Genomic DNA, 12,314 nt, shown 5'->3' with positions numbered 1-12,314 from the left:
ATTCAGTCCAGTTCAAAAACTGTGTAAAGTTCATCATATGATTATGAAATTACCTGCCAATGGGTGTCGATGGCTTAAGAAAATTTACCGGCCATAAATATTTTTACCGGTCATGAAACTTTTTTTACAAAAACAGAAAGTGTGACAGTTATGACACCAACATTTAGATACTTTTGAAAATTCACAATTTTCAATTTAATAAATTAATCAAATGTAAAATAACACTGCATTAATGACTAAATTAAACAGATTAATCTTCATTAAAGTTACAAAAGTTATTCAGTCAAGAGCAGTGAGTTTTTTTTTTTTTTTTGTCCTTTGTTGTTTGAGGATTATTAGGCTGCTGTCACTTTAAGACCTAATGCACTGATGCAATATAGCCTACTTATACTGTACATGTGTGTTTTCTTTCTCAGCTGTTTAACTGACTATGATGACCTGACCTGATGTACTCGTTACATCATAAGAAGAATGGCATCTACGCTAATGTTAGTCTTTCGGTTTATTCAGAGGTTTACTGCAGTCAGCCAGATCCGGGCCGTATCCAGATCAGATGGTGGACCTGCGCCTAGACACGACCACAACGCCTTCCTCAAGGGTCAGCCTCATCAGCCCTGTGAAGGCCTCATCGACACGACAGCCATCGGCACCGATCCTCAACAAACTCGTCTCCATACCGGCGTGACTCCGATCTTCAACCAGATGTAACTGGATAAACATTCTCAATGTTCTGATCCAATCTGACTTCTGACCTATTCGGTTGTTAAGTCGTGACGTAACCACTCTCCGATAATACTCTTTCCGGGTCCAAAGTCCAGGTCCTCTCTACCTACCTACCGCTTTCGCTAGTGTTCTGGTTATTATTGAGTGTTTTTACAATGCCCGTGTCCCGAGCTAACTCACTTCAACCTCGTAAATCTTCTTTTTCATTGATGCCTGAACTCTACCCTTAATTATGCCACCTGAGTGATGAGCTACACTAACCACTCTGTTGGTGTTAAAGGAATTTAAACCCTTTTTGACCGCCAAGGGTGCCTCACTAAGAAGGACGTGATCGTAAATAAATTTACAGGTTCCACCATTGTTATTTCTGGACGAGAGGAGCGCTTGGACCCGGAAAAGGCTAAACGTCACGCGTGACGTCAGACTTAACAATCGGATAATGGCTTGCTTAGTTGGGGACATTTAATATTCAACAATATTATTGATCTGCCTTACTTAAGGTGGACAATGACGCCATTTTCTTCTAAAAACAAACTTTGTTGTATTATTTTCATGTTATCACTGTAAAGCTGCTTTGAAACAATCTGTATCGTAAAAAGCGCAATATAAATAAAGGTGACTTGACTATGTTTACTAGGATCCTCGTTGAAACACGCACTTTTTTTAAACGGCTCAATTCAGTATTCGCGCGCTGTCTGAGTCACAGCTTTCTTTTGCTTTTGCGCACAGAAACTTCCCACACCACTTGCGAATAACAAATTGAGTTCAAACTTTTGCTTCGTGCGCTTGCATGTTTAAATTGGCACGCCTTAAACTTTCGATGCAGTGCTGGTCCATCAATCCGAGCGTCGTTCATGTTTGCTCTCATGTTCTCACAACATTGCATTGTTAGAATTCATAAAAATGTTACTGGACAACTGGTGATTGACACCGTTTCATATACTCGCCGATGTTGATTTTTACTTGCGTTTGGCGAGTGTTAATTTTAGGCCGTATTAATCATTCAGCTTAATAAAAAAAAAAAAATAATGTCTTGAACATTATAAGTGGATCTTAGTGGGCTTATAAAAAATGATGACATGGTCCCTTTAAATAAATGCTTATTTAAAGGGGTGGTATAATGCCCTTTTCACAAGATGTAAAATAAGTCTCTGATGTCCCCAGAGTGTGTAAATGAAGTTTTAGCTCAAAATACCCCACACATTTTTTTATATAGCATGTTAAAATGTTCACTTTTTGAGGGTGAACAGAAACGCACTGTTTTTTGTCTGTCCCTTTAAATGCAAATGAGCTGCTGCTCCCGGCACAGGGGGCGGAGCTTCAACAGCTTGTGTCCTTTTACCTCACACAGACATGTACTGAAAATTTCAAAATCTTTTAGCCTTTTATGTTCAAACCGGAGTCAGACCATGATGGAGAGACTCAAGAAGAAGTGACAACATGTAGAAGCAACAGAACATTTCTGAATGGTTAGTTGATGAATTTATGTAGCTTATGTGTAGTTATCTTCTAGTCATTGATTAGCATATTCTGTCATGATAATCGATAAATCGTGTTCCGGGGGCGGGGTTTATGTAAATATTGGGCTTGATGATGTCACTAACCCGGGAGGAATGTCGTGTAGTCCTTACCAGCCGTTTGTTGTAGTCCTTAAAAAGCAATTTCTTTAAAAGCAAATATCTCCCTTTGCTTTGAACTTTGAGTGTTGTAACTTTGCAGATGTTGTTTATGCTCAAACAGCAACATTACACACTAACTAAAGTTAGAAAAGTGAAATCATAATCAACCACCCCTTTAATATAATCTTTTTTTGTTTTTTTTTTGTAATATATTTTATTGATTTTACACAAACAACAAACAAAAAAGCCCAGCTATTACCAACATACAAAACAGGGGGAAATTTTTCACACACACAAATTGCTCATCACATGTTACATCACATAACCTACATTATTGTTTACAACAAAACACATACATACATTTTTTTTTAAATAAATAAAAGGAAATTTCAAAAGAATTTATGACTTATTGGTGAAGACAAAATGTGGTCTCCCATCCTGCAGCAAACCAGCAAGATCACCAGGAAGGTAGTCAAGAAAAGGTTGCCAAACATTATAAAACAAATTGGTATTGCCCCTTAATATGGCACTGAGGCGTTCCAGAGGAAAAACCTTAAATATTTCTCTGTACCACTGTGTGACCGAGGGAGGTTTTTCCTCAATCCACTGGAACAAAACACAACGCCTTGCTAGAAGTAAGAGTTTACCCATTAACAACAGTTGCCCTGCAGATAGAGAGAGCTGCTCTAAATGTAGATTCAGAAGGAACAAGACTGGTTCTGATTTAACTGTTTTGTGAAAAATTGAACTTAGCTCCTGAGAAATATTCCTCCAATACCTGAGTATTAAGGGACATTGCCAAATACAATGATAGTAGGTCCCTACTTCTTTCTTACACTTCCTACAGAGGGGAGAGACTTGGGGGTTAATCTTGTTTAGAAAATGAGGAGTGCGCTGCAATCTATGCAATATCCTGTAGGCTACTGACTCTCTCTAAGTCTATTACACATAAACAGTTTCTTAACAGATTCAAATGCATCTGACCAGATATCAGTATCAAGATCAATCTCCAAATCCTTTTCCCATGACTCCCTGCTTTTGTTGACATTGGCACAATTAATTTAAGAGAGTACAGTTTTCCATAAAAGAGTGAGATAAATTTTCTGTTATTGGAAGCAATTGAATTAAAAGTAAGGAGGAGGCTATCAATTGGACTCTCTATTGATTGGTCTGTTGAAAGTACAAGATGGGACTGTACAAAATGTCTAACCTGAAGAAAACCAAAAAAGTGGCTGTGTGGTATTTGGTATTTATTCTGAAGTTGTGAAAATGACATAAAATGACTGTTTTCAAATAAATTACCCACGAATCGTAGCCCCTTTGAGTACCAAAAATTGAAAATACTTTTCCCCACACCAGGAGGAAAAGCTTTATTTTTAATATAATCTTTGTGGTTATGTAAAAAAAAAAAAAAAAAAAAAAAAAAAAACGTGAACGCAGAGTGTTACGGACTGCTCCGAGACACGAAGGTTTAGATCCAAGTGCAGCTTTATTTGAGGGCAATCCAGAGGCGTAATCCAAGGTACAGGCAAGGGTCATACACAACACAGATAGGCAGTCCAACCAAAGAAACAAACAAACAAACAAACAAACAAAACAGGCAGGGACCAGAGGCAAGAGAGTAATCCAGGGAACAGGGCAAGATATCCAAAACCAAGAGACAAGAAAACCAAGAGAATGCTCAGAAATGCAGTGTAACACTAAAACGTACTCGGTTATTAACGTAACCTCGGTTCTCTCTAGAAGAGGGAACGAGTACTGCGTAAGATATCTTACGCTAGGGGAAAATCCTTTTTCCGCGAGATATTGAAGCCAAAAATTATCCTTAATTTTGTAATAATGCAAAACGCGTTGCGGCAGCATGCAGACATAGGCGAGACAGCTCGCGCGCCTATTGGCTGCTCTGCGGCAAGTGCAGCAGCCTATCGAGCGAGGCCTGGCGTGACGCCAGACCCAACCAGGGCACTTCGCGCCCACTGCGTCACGTCCCGCCGAAATGGGCGTGGTCTAGGCCTATAAATACCGCTCGCAGGCAGCTATTATCTGGTTTTTCATCATCGAAGCAACCAGAGCGTGTGCATGCACGGCAAGATACGCAGTACTCGTTCCCTCTTCTAGAGAGAACCGAGGTTACGTTAGTAACCGAGTACGTTCTCTTACGAGAGGTCTCTCGTACTGCGTAAGATATCTTACGCTAGGGGACCCAATGCAAAACGCCGTGCATGCTGAGATCTGACACCAAAGACCCAAGGGCGAAAGCCCGGGGTACATACTGTATAGTGCACAATCACTCAGGGAACTCACAGGGAGTCCGGGAAGAGGGAGGGGCGAAGCCGCACTCTTCCACATATGGCAGCGTCGCTGAGACGCGAATTTCATCATACAGACAGGGCGGGGTACGGCCTGAACTGATGGGGGAATGTGGGTCTTACACAGTTTGCCCAGGCACATCTCGTGCTGCTACTTTTTACTGTCGAACATTGAGCTGTGCTCAGTAGACGCAGCATTCTGAGCTGATCGCATCAGGTCAGATAATACTGGTAAACTTAGACCGACAGCAGCCTGGCCTGCAAGGCGGGAACCTCTAGGTTATAAAACCTTATAAATGTAGACGGGGAGGCCCAGCCTGCCGCCATACAAATATCTTGCAAGGCAATCCCACTTGACCAGGCCCACGAAGAGGCCATGCCTCTCGTGGAGTGCGCTCTGACACCCAACGGGCACTGCATGCCCTTGGAGGCGTATGCCAGCGCTATAGCATCAACTATCCATCTGGATAGGCTCTGTTTCGACGCGGCTAGTCCCTTAGAACGTCCGCTAAATGAAACAAAGAGCTGCTCCGTCTGTCTGAAAACAGACGAGCGAGACACATAAGCTCGTAATGCCCTGACTGGGCAAAGGAGGCTCGCGTCTCTTTCCTCATCAGGGACCGGTAGGGCTGACAGGGAGATAACCTGCGCCCTAAACGGTGTGTTGAGGGATTTTGGAACATAACCGTGCTTAGGTTTGAGTATAACTTTTGAGTCATTAGGCCCAAACTCCATGCACGCCGCGCTCACAGAGAGCGCGTGTAGATCCCCTATGCGCTTCACTGAAGCGAGAGCCAGCAAAAACACCGTCTTGAAAGACAGGTGTTTCAAATCGATTGACTGTAAAGGCTCAAATGGCGCACCTTTCATGGCTTCCAGAACCGTAGAAAGGTCCCATACGGGGACTGAGGGAGGTCTGGGAGGATTCAGTCTCTTAGCCCCTCTAAGGAAGCGGATGACTAAATCGTTCCTTCCTATTGACTGACCAAGCGTTGTTCCTGAGAACGCTGCTATAGCCGCCACATAAACTTTGAGCGTGGAGGGGGCCCTGCCCTCATCCAACAGCTCTTGTAGGAAGGAAAGCACCTCCGTCACACCACAGTCTGTGGGTGACACACCACGGGCTGTGCACCAGCCCAAAAACACTGACCATTTCGAGGAATAGAGTCGTCTCGTAGACGGAGCTCTAGCCTGCGTGATCGTGTTTAATACTCCTTTAGGGAGTCCAACATGTACCCGTTGATGGCCCAGACATGAAGGGACCATAGTTCCGGGTGAGGATGCCAGATCGAGCCATGGGCCTGTGAGAGGAGGTCTCTCCTCACTGGTACTGGCCACGGGGCAGTACTTGCTAACTGCATCACGACTGGGAACCAAGGTTGGTTTTTCCAGAACGGTGCCACCAGCAATACTGAGCATCCTTCTTCCCTGATCCGTTCTATCACCTGAGGCAGGAGAGAGACGGGGGGAAAAGCATAGAGCGGGCGGCGGGGCCACACATGGGCCAGCGCGCTCCTGCTCTTGGAGAAAAATTCCTGACAGTGAGCGTTTTCTTGAGACGCAAACAGGTCTACTTCCGCTCTGCCGAATTTCTTCCACAGCAGTTGGACTGTCTGTGGGTGTAGAGACCACTCGCCTGCCGGAACATTGTTCCTGGACAGTCTGTCCGGTCCTATATTCAGGAGCCCTGGCACGTGCGCTGCTCTGAGCGAGCGCAGGTTGCACTGAGCCCATACCAGGAGGCGTTCTGCCAGCCTGTACAGGTTCTTGGACCTGAGGCCGCCCTGGCGATTTATGTAGGACACCACAGACATGTTGTCCGAACGGACCAAGACGTGGCGTCCTTTTATTTGGGGACAAAAACGCGTCAGCGCGTTGTCTACTGCCAGCATTTCGAGGCAGTTTATGTGCAGGAGCTTTTCCCGTTCCGACCACTGGCCGAAGAACGGTCTGCCCTCGAGCAGCGCTCCCCATCCCGAGGTGGACTGCTCTTGGAGAAAAATTCCTGACAGTGAGCGTTTTCTTGAGACGCAAACAGGTCTACTTCCGCTCTGCCGAATTTCTTCCACAGCAGTTGGACTGTCTGTGGGTGTAGAGACCACTCGAGTTCGCTGTGCGTTGAATGTCTACCGCGCGCTGTGGTGATAGTCGCGCTATCATGGACAGCGAGTCCAATTCTGTGCCCAGGAAAGATATCTTCTGACTGGGTGACAGAGAGCTCTTCGCCCAATTGACACTGAGACCCAAATCCTCGAGGTGATCGATCGTGGTCGTAAAATGGTCGTGTGTTCTATGAGCACTGCGCGAGATTGCGCTAGAATCAGCCAATCGTCCAAATAGTTCAGCACTCGCATGCCTCTCATTCTGAGGGGTGCGAGCGCCGCATCCATGCACTTCGTAAATGTACGGGGTGCCAGGGACAAACCGAACGGCAGGACTGTGTACTGATATGCCTGGCCCTCGAAGGCGAATCTCAAATATCGCCTGTGACGTGACGCTATCTGTATTTGAAAATACGCGTCTTTCAGATCTATTGACACAAACCAATCTCCTTGGCGAATCTGCACAAGGATTTGTCTGGTCGTGAGCATCCTGAACTGTCGCTTCACAAGCACTTTGTTCAGTTGCCTTAGATCTAGTATGGGTCTGAGACCCCCGTCTTTTTTCGGTACCAGGAAGTATCTGCTGTATAGCCCTCCTTCGCTCTGAACTTGAGAGAGAGGCTCTATGGCCCCTTTGCTCAATAGTTTCGCCACTTCGGCTCGAAGTAAATGTGCTACTTCTGTTTTTACCGTGGTCTCGACGCGCGCCACATAGCGGCGAGGGCGTCGGCGAAACTGCAGCGAATAGCCTCTTTTTATAATGTTCAGCACCCACTTCGAAACCCCGGGCAGCTTTGCCCATGCGTCTGCATGGATAGCTAGGGGCTGAATACGAAGCGCGCTCCGCTCGCTCAGCGATGGAGAAGCTTCGGCGTGCTGCAACACAAGCATCGCGCTTGTGACATTTGAGGCATGGGGCGCGCTGATAACAGCGGGCAGATTGCCCGCGCTCGCCTCCTCTGCGGTGGTCGACCACGAGGGGGAGGGCTGGGCGGTTCCCGTGGGAGCTGTCATGTCTATGTGTGGATGTGGGCGCGGGACAGCGGGCACATTTATCACACTGAAAGCATCGTTCGCTTGCGTGAAGCGAGTGCACGTTGGTTTCGTTTTTACAGAAACCGTGAGACATGCATAACGCGGTGTTAGTGGGCACTGGGTAGTGGGCACATTCACCATGTTTGAAGCGCAACCGATCTGAGTCGGTTTTATGTACGCGAGCCCTGTGTGACAGGCTGTGCTTGTGTGTAGGGATGGGCACTGGGCAGTGGGCATTCTTACTACACATGAAACACCATCGGCCGTGGCCGGGACACCAGAAAATACACTCTTTTGGGGATTTATCTGGGTAGCCGTGAAAACGGCATTTGTGTGCAGGCAAGCGGGTGACAGAACCGACTTGTTGGCTGCAGAAAACACTGGAACAGTCACATTTGCTGGAACTGGACGAGCGAATAGCTTTGGTGTGAGTCTGGCCGCAGCGGGACTTGAACACCGTCGTTTTCCTAGCTGTGCTAGGACGACTTCGGGGCCTCGGGCTTCACCGTAATCCTAGGTCGCGGGCCACGCACGGCGGGGCGGCGACCGGATGAGCGGGAGCGCGGTCTCGCGCTTCGGGCCTGGCGGCGCTGTGAAGTGGAGGCAGTGGACGGTGGCTGTGAGCTCTGAGCAGACGGTTTCGCACGGCCTGCTGCAGAGCTGGAGCGCTTCGGGAGGAAGTGCTTCATGGCCTGTGACGCTTTCTGTACCTCTGCGAATCTCTCCGCGAAATCCTTGACGGAGGATCCAAAGAGGCCTGTGGCGGAAAGCGGGGCGTCGAGGAACGCGGTGCGCTCAGACTCGGCCATTTCCGAGAGCGTCAGCCAAAGATGTTTCTCAGTCACGGTGAGAGAGGCCATATTCCGTCCAATGGCTTGCGCTGCAGACTTAGTAGCACGGAGAGCGAGGTCCGTGGCACTCCTTAAGTCCGGCACGCAGATCGCGTCAGGTCCTTCCTCATCCAGCTTACGGAGGAGATCGGCCTGGAAGATCTGAAGCGTTGCCATGGTGTGCAGCGCTGACGCAGCTTGCCCGGCGGCGGAGAAAGCGCGGCGGAGCAGGCTTGACGTCGTGCGGCAAGCTTTAGAGGGTAGGGCCGGCTTAGCACGCCGTCCAGCGGAGGGCGGACATAAGTGGGCCGCTATCGCCTCTTCGACCGGCGGCAGCGAAAGGTATCCTTTGTTCTTGGCATCGTCAACAGCGGAGAATGCCAAAGAAACAGCAGGACGCACTCTAGCCGAATAGGACTTGGCAACTTCTTCGTGTAACTCAGGAAGAAAAGACGCCGGTCTGGACGCAGGCGAAGCGCGCTCCCCAGGCAGGAAAAATCCATCCAGCCGGTTGTGAGCGGGCTGCTCAGGCGAAGACCACTCGAGGCCGAGGCTCGCCGCGGCCTGTGCGAGTACTCGCATGAGCTCCGTCTCGATGGACGCTCTCTTGCCTGACGACGTGCGGGCAGGGGGCGTGGGGTCCTCAGAGCCCGCCCAATCCTCACTGCCTGACGCCAGGATAGAGCAGGAATCATCCTCTCCCAGCAGGGCTTCCTCATCAACGATGTCAACGGAAGCGGCGGCAGACGGCGGCCGCTGTCCGTCAGGAAGCGAGGCTGACGAAGCCGGGGAAGCAAGCGGGCGAACCGGCGAGCTTTGGCGGCTGAGGGAGGGTTCCGGGGCCCGCTGGGCACGGCGCTTTTTACGGCGCGACGCCGCGGCGGGCGGGGGAGCAGTCTCGGTGAAGAAGGCTAGGCGAGTCCTCAGAGTCGCCATTGCCATCAGCTCGCAGTGAGGGCAGCCGCCGTCAGCGAGCGCGAGAACTGCATGTTCCTCACCCAGGCAGGAAACGCAAACCACGTGGCGGTCCCCGTCGCTGAGTGTGGCTCTGCACGAGCCGCAGGAAGGCATCTTTAAAAAGACGCTAGCTCTTTTAGAATGTGTGTCGCGGCGGCGACACACACACACACAAATAGAGTACAGTGTAATCAGAAAGGATATAAGCGCCGGAAAGCGCAGCAGGAAGGCAGGAAGGCGGTGCGGCCAGCGACTTCAGTGACTCGTCCCGCTGAAGGTGCTCTCTCTCAGACGGCGCGGCTTCTTCTCCAGCTCCAGCGATGCGTGTGCTTCGCTTGAAGGATGAAAAATCAGATAATAGCTGCCTGCGAGCGGTATTTATAGGCCTAGACCACGCCCATTTCGGCGGGACGTGACGCAGTGGGCGCGAAGTGCCCTGATTGGGTCTGGTGTCACGCCAGGCCTCGCTCGATAGGCTGCTGCAGTTGCCGCAGAGCAGCCAATAGGCGCGCAAGCTGCCTCGCCTATGTCTGCATGCTGCCGCAACGCGTTTTGCATTATTACAAAATTAAGGATAATTTTTGGCTTCAATATCTCGCGGAAAAAGGATTTTCCCCTAGCGTAAGATATCTTACGCAGTACGAGAGACCTCTCGTAAGAGAACAAGACTTCACGGTGAGTGAATGAATGAACATGGTATAAATAGACTGAGACTAACAGGGTGATGGGACACAGGTGAATGCAATCAGTGATAATGAGGTACAGGTGACTGTGATGAGTGATCAGAGATGATGAGTCCGGGCAGTGAGTATGGGAAATGTAGTCTGAGAGTGAACGTGAGTGTCTGATGTGAAGTGCCCTCTGGCGGCTCTCAAGGGCACTCCAGCTGGTGACCGTTACACAGAGTCAGTCTCTGTTATCATTTCCTTTCTTATATTATTGCAAAGATTCAGGTAAATCTTGAAACTTGAAGGAACAGTTACCCAAAAACAAATTCAATAACCTAAAGAATTCTATCATCATTATTTACTCACCCTCATGTTGGGTATTGGGGTTTTAAAAAAAATATGATGTGACCCCTTTAAAAAAATGCTTTCAAAGAATAGAAAATAATAAATGCTTTTAAACATTCCCGATCTATGACAAAACTTAGAAGTGAAAATGCAAGGGCCTACTTGTAAAGTTCAAGGAAGACGATGATGAAGGTATACAAGGTTTATTAGATAAATATTATAAGGATAATAGCCAACGTGCGATACATAGGACTAAGAACTGAACTCAAGCACAAACTTAAATACACAAAGATAATTAACTAAAAGAGAACAAAGGAACACATGTGACGAGTGAAAACCAACACAAACTGAACATGACGGTGACACTATTGTGCTTCCTGAAATAAACTGTTTAAAATCTCTATCTACATGGTTGACTAGACTAGAGCCAGCATATGGACAATAAATAATAATAATAAAATTAGGTGCATGACACCCCTATTCATGGGTATTTAGGTGAAAGAAGCTATTCTTGTATTATTAGAAAGATTTAGGTCAATCTTAAAACTTATAGAAACTTGTCGATCCAAACAAAGTCATATAAATTGCTATTTTTACAGTGGAACACAAAAGGACAATTTTGAAGAATCTTTATGCAGCTGTTTTCCATACAATGTCTTTTCATAGTCATCATGAAAGCTCCAAAAAGGCCAAAAATGGCATAACAGTAACATGAGTAGTCCATGTGGCCATATGTGCGGTAAATTCAAGACTTCTGGAGTAGCTTTGGATGTTCAACACTTGTTTTTATACTCACTGATACCATTTCCATAGACTGAAGTTATGAAATGTCTGAAAATACAGCAGCAAAATGTTGTTGACACTACAATGCCATTGATGTGCAGGATGGAAAATGTCAGCAGAGGGGAACAACACAAACCACTGTCACTCGGAACTTAAATCTTCCACACACACACACACACACACACAAAAACAAATCATTTTAATTTTTAAATGTACACTCTTTCTATGGTTGCGGTTTCATTGTGATTGCGATGATCAGGGTAAGCTGAGGTGAGTCCATACACATTTTGGTGTGACATTTGTGTGATTTTATCAAATGTTATGTGAATCCTAACTTTGAATTTACATATAGAAATGTTATTTTTGTTTTTCATGAATGAACGTATGAAAACGCATGATTTTTCTGTGAAACAAGCCGTTTGCTCAGTCTGACATCACCGTTGTGGTGGTACTATCTTTATTTGTATCTTGCTCACTAATTACCATATTCATGCACCATTTGTGTACTATTCAAAGCTGCTTGAAATACAGTAAGCGAAACTGTGATGTAAACAATTATGTACTTATAATATGTAGGTTAGTATAAGTGGAGGACATAAATGATCGCCATGTTATTGTTATTATTACCATGTTACATACTCAGAAACATGCTATTAGCTTGACATATGTACAAATAACCATGGTATTACCATTGTACCATGTCCAAAAACATTATTATTGCACTTTAGCATCCACAATCATTTGCCTACCCCTTTAAATGGTAGTTCACCCAAAAATTAAATGTACCCCATAATTTACTCACCCTCAAGCCATCCAAGGTGTTTACGGTAAATTTTGAAGACCAAAAAAGCACATCCATCCATCATAAAAGTGAGTTATTAACCCCCCGGAGCCGTATGAATTACTTTTTATGATGGATGGATGTGCTTTTTTAGGCTTAAAA

This window comes from Leuciscus leuciscus, assembly GCF_965113295.1.
Source record: "Leuciscus leuciscus genome assembly, chromosome: 22".
NCBI classification, from domain to species: Eukaryota; Metazoa; Chordata; class Actinopteri; order Cypriniformes; family Leuciscidae; genus Leuciscus; species Leuciscus leuciscus.
This window is presented reverse-complemented; position numbering follows the sequence as displayed.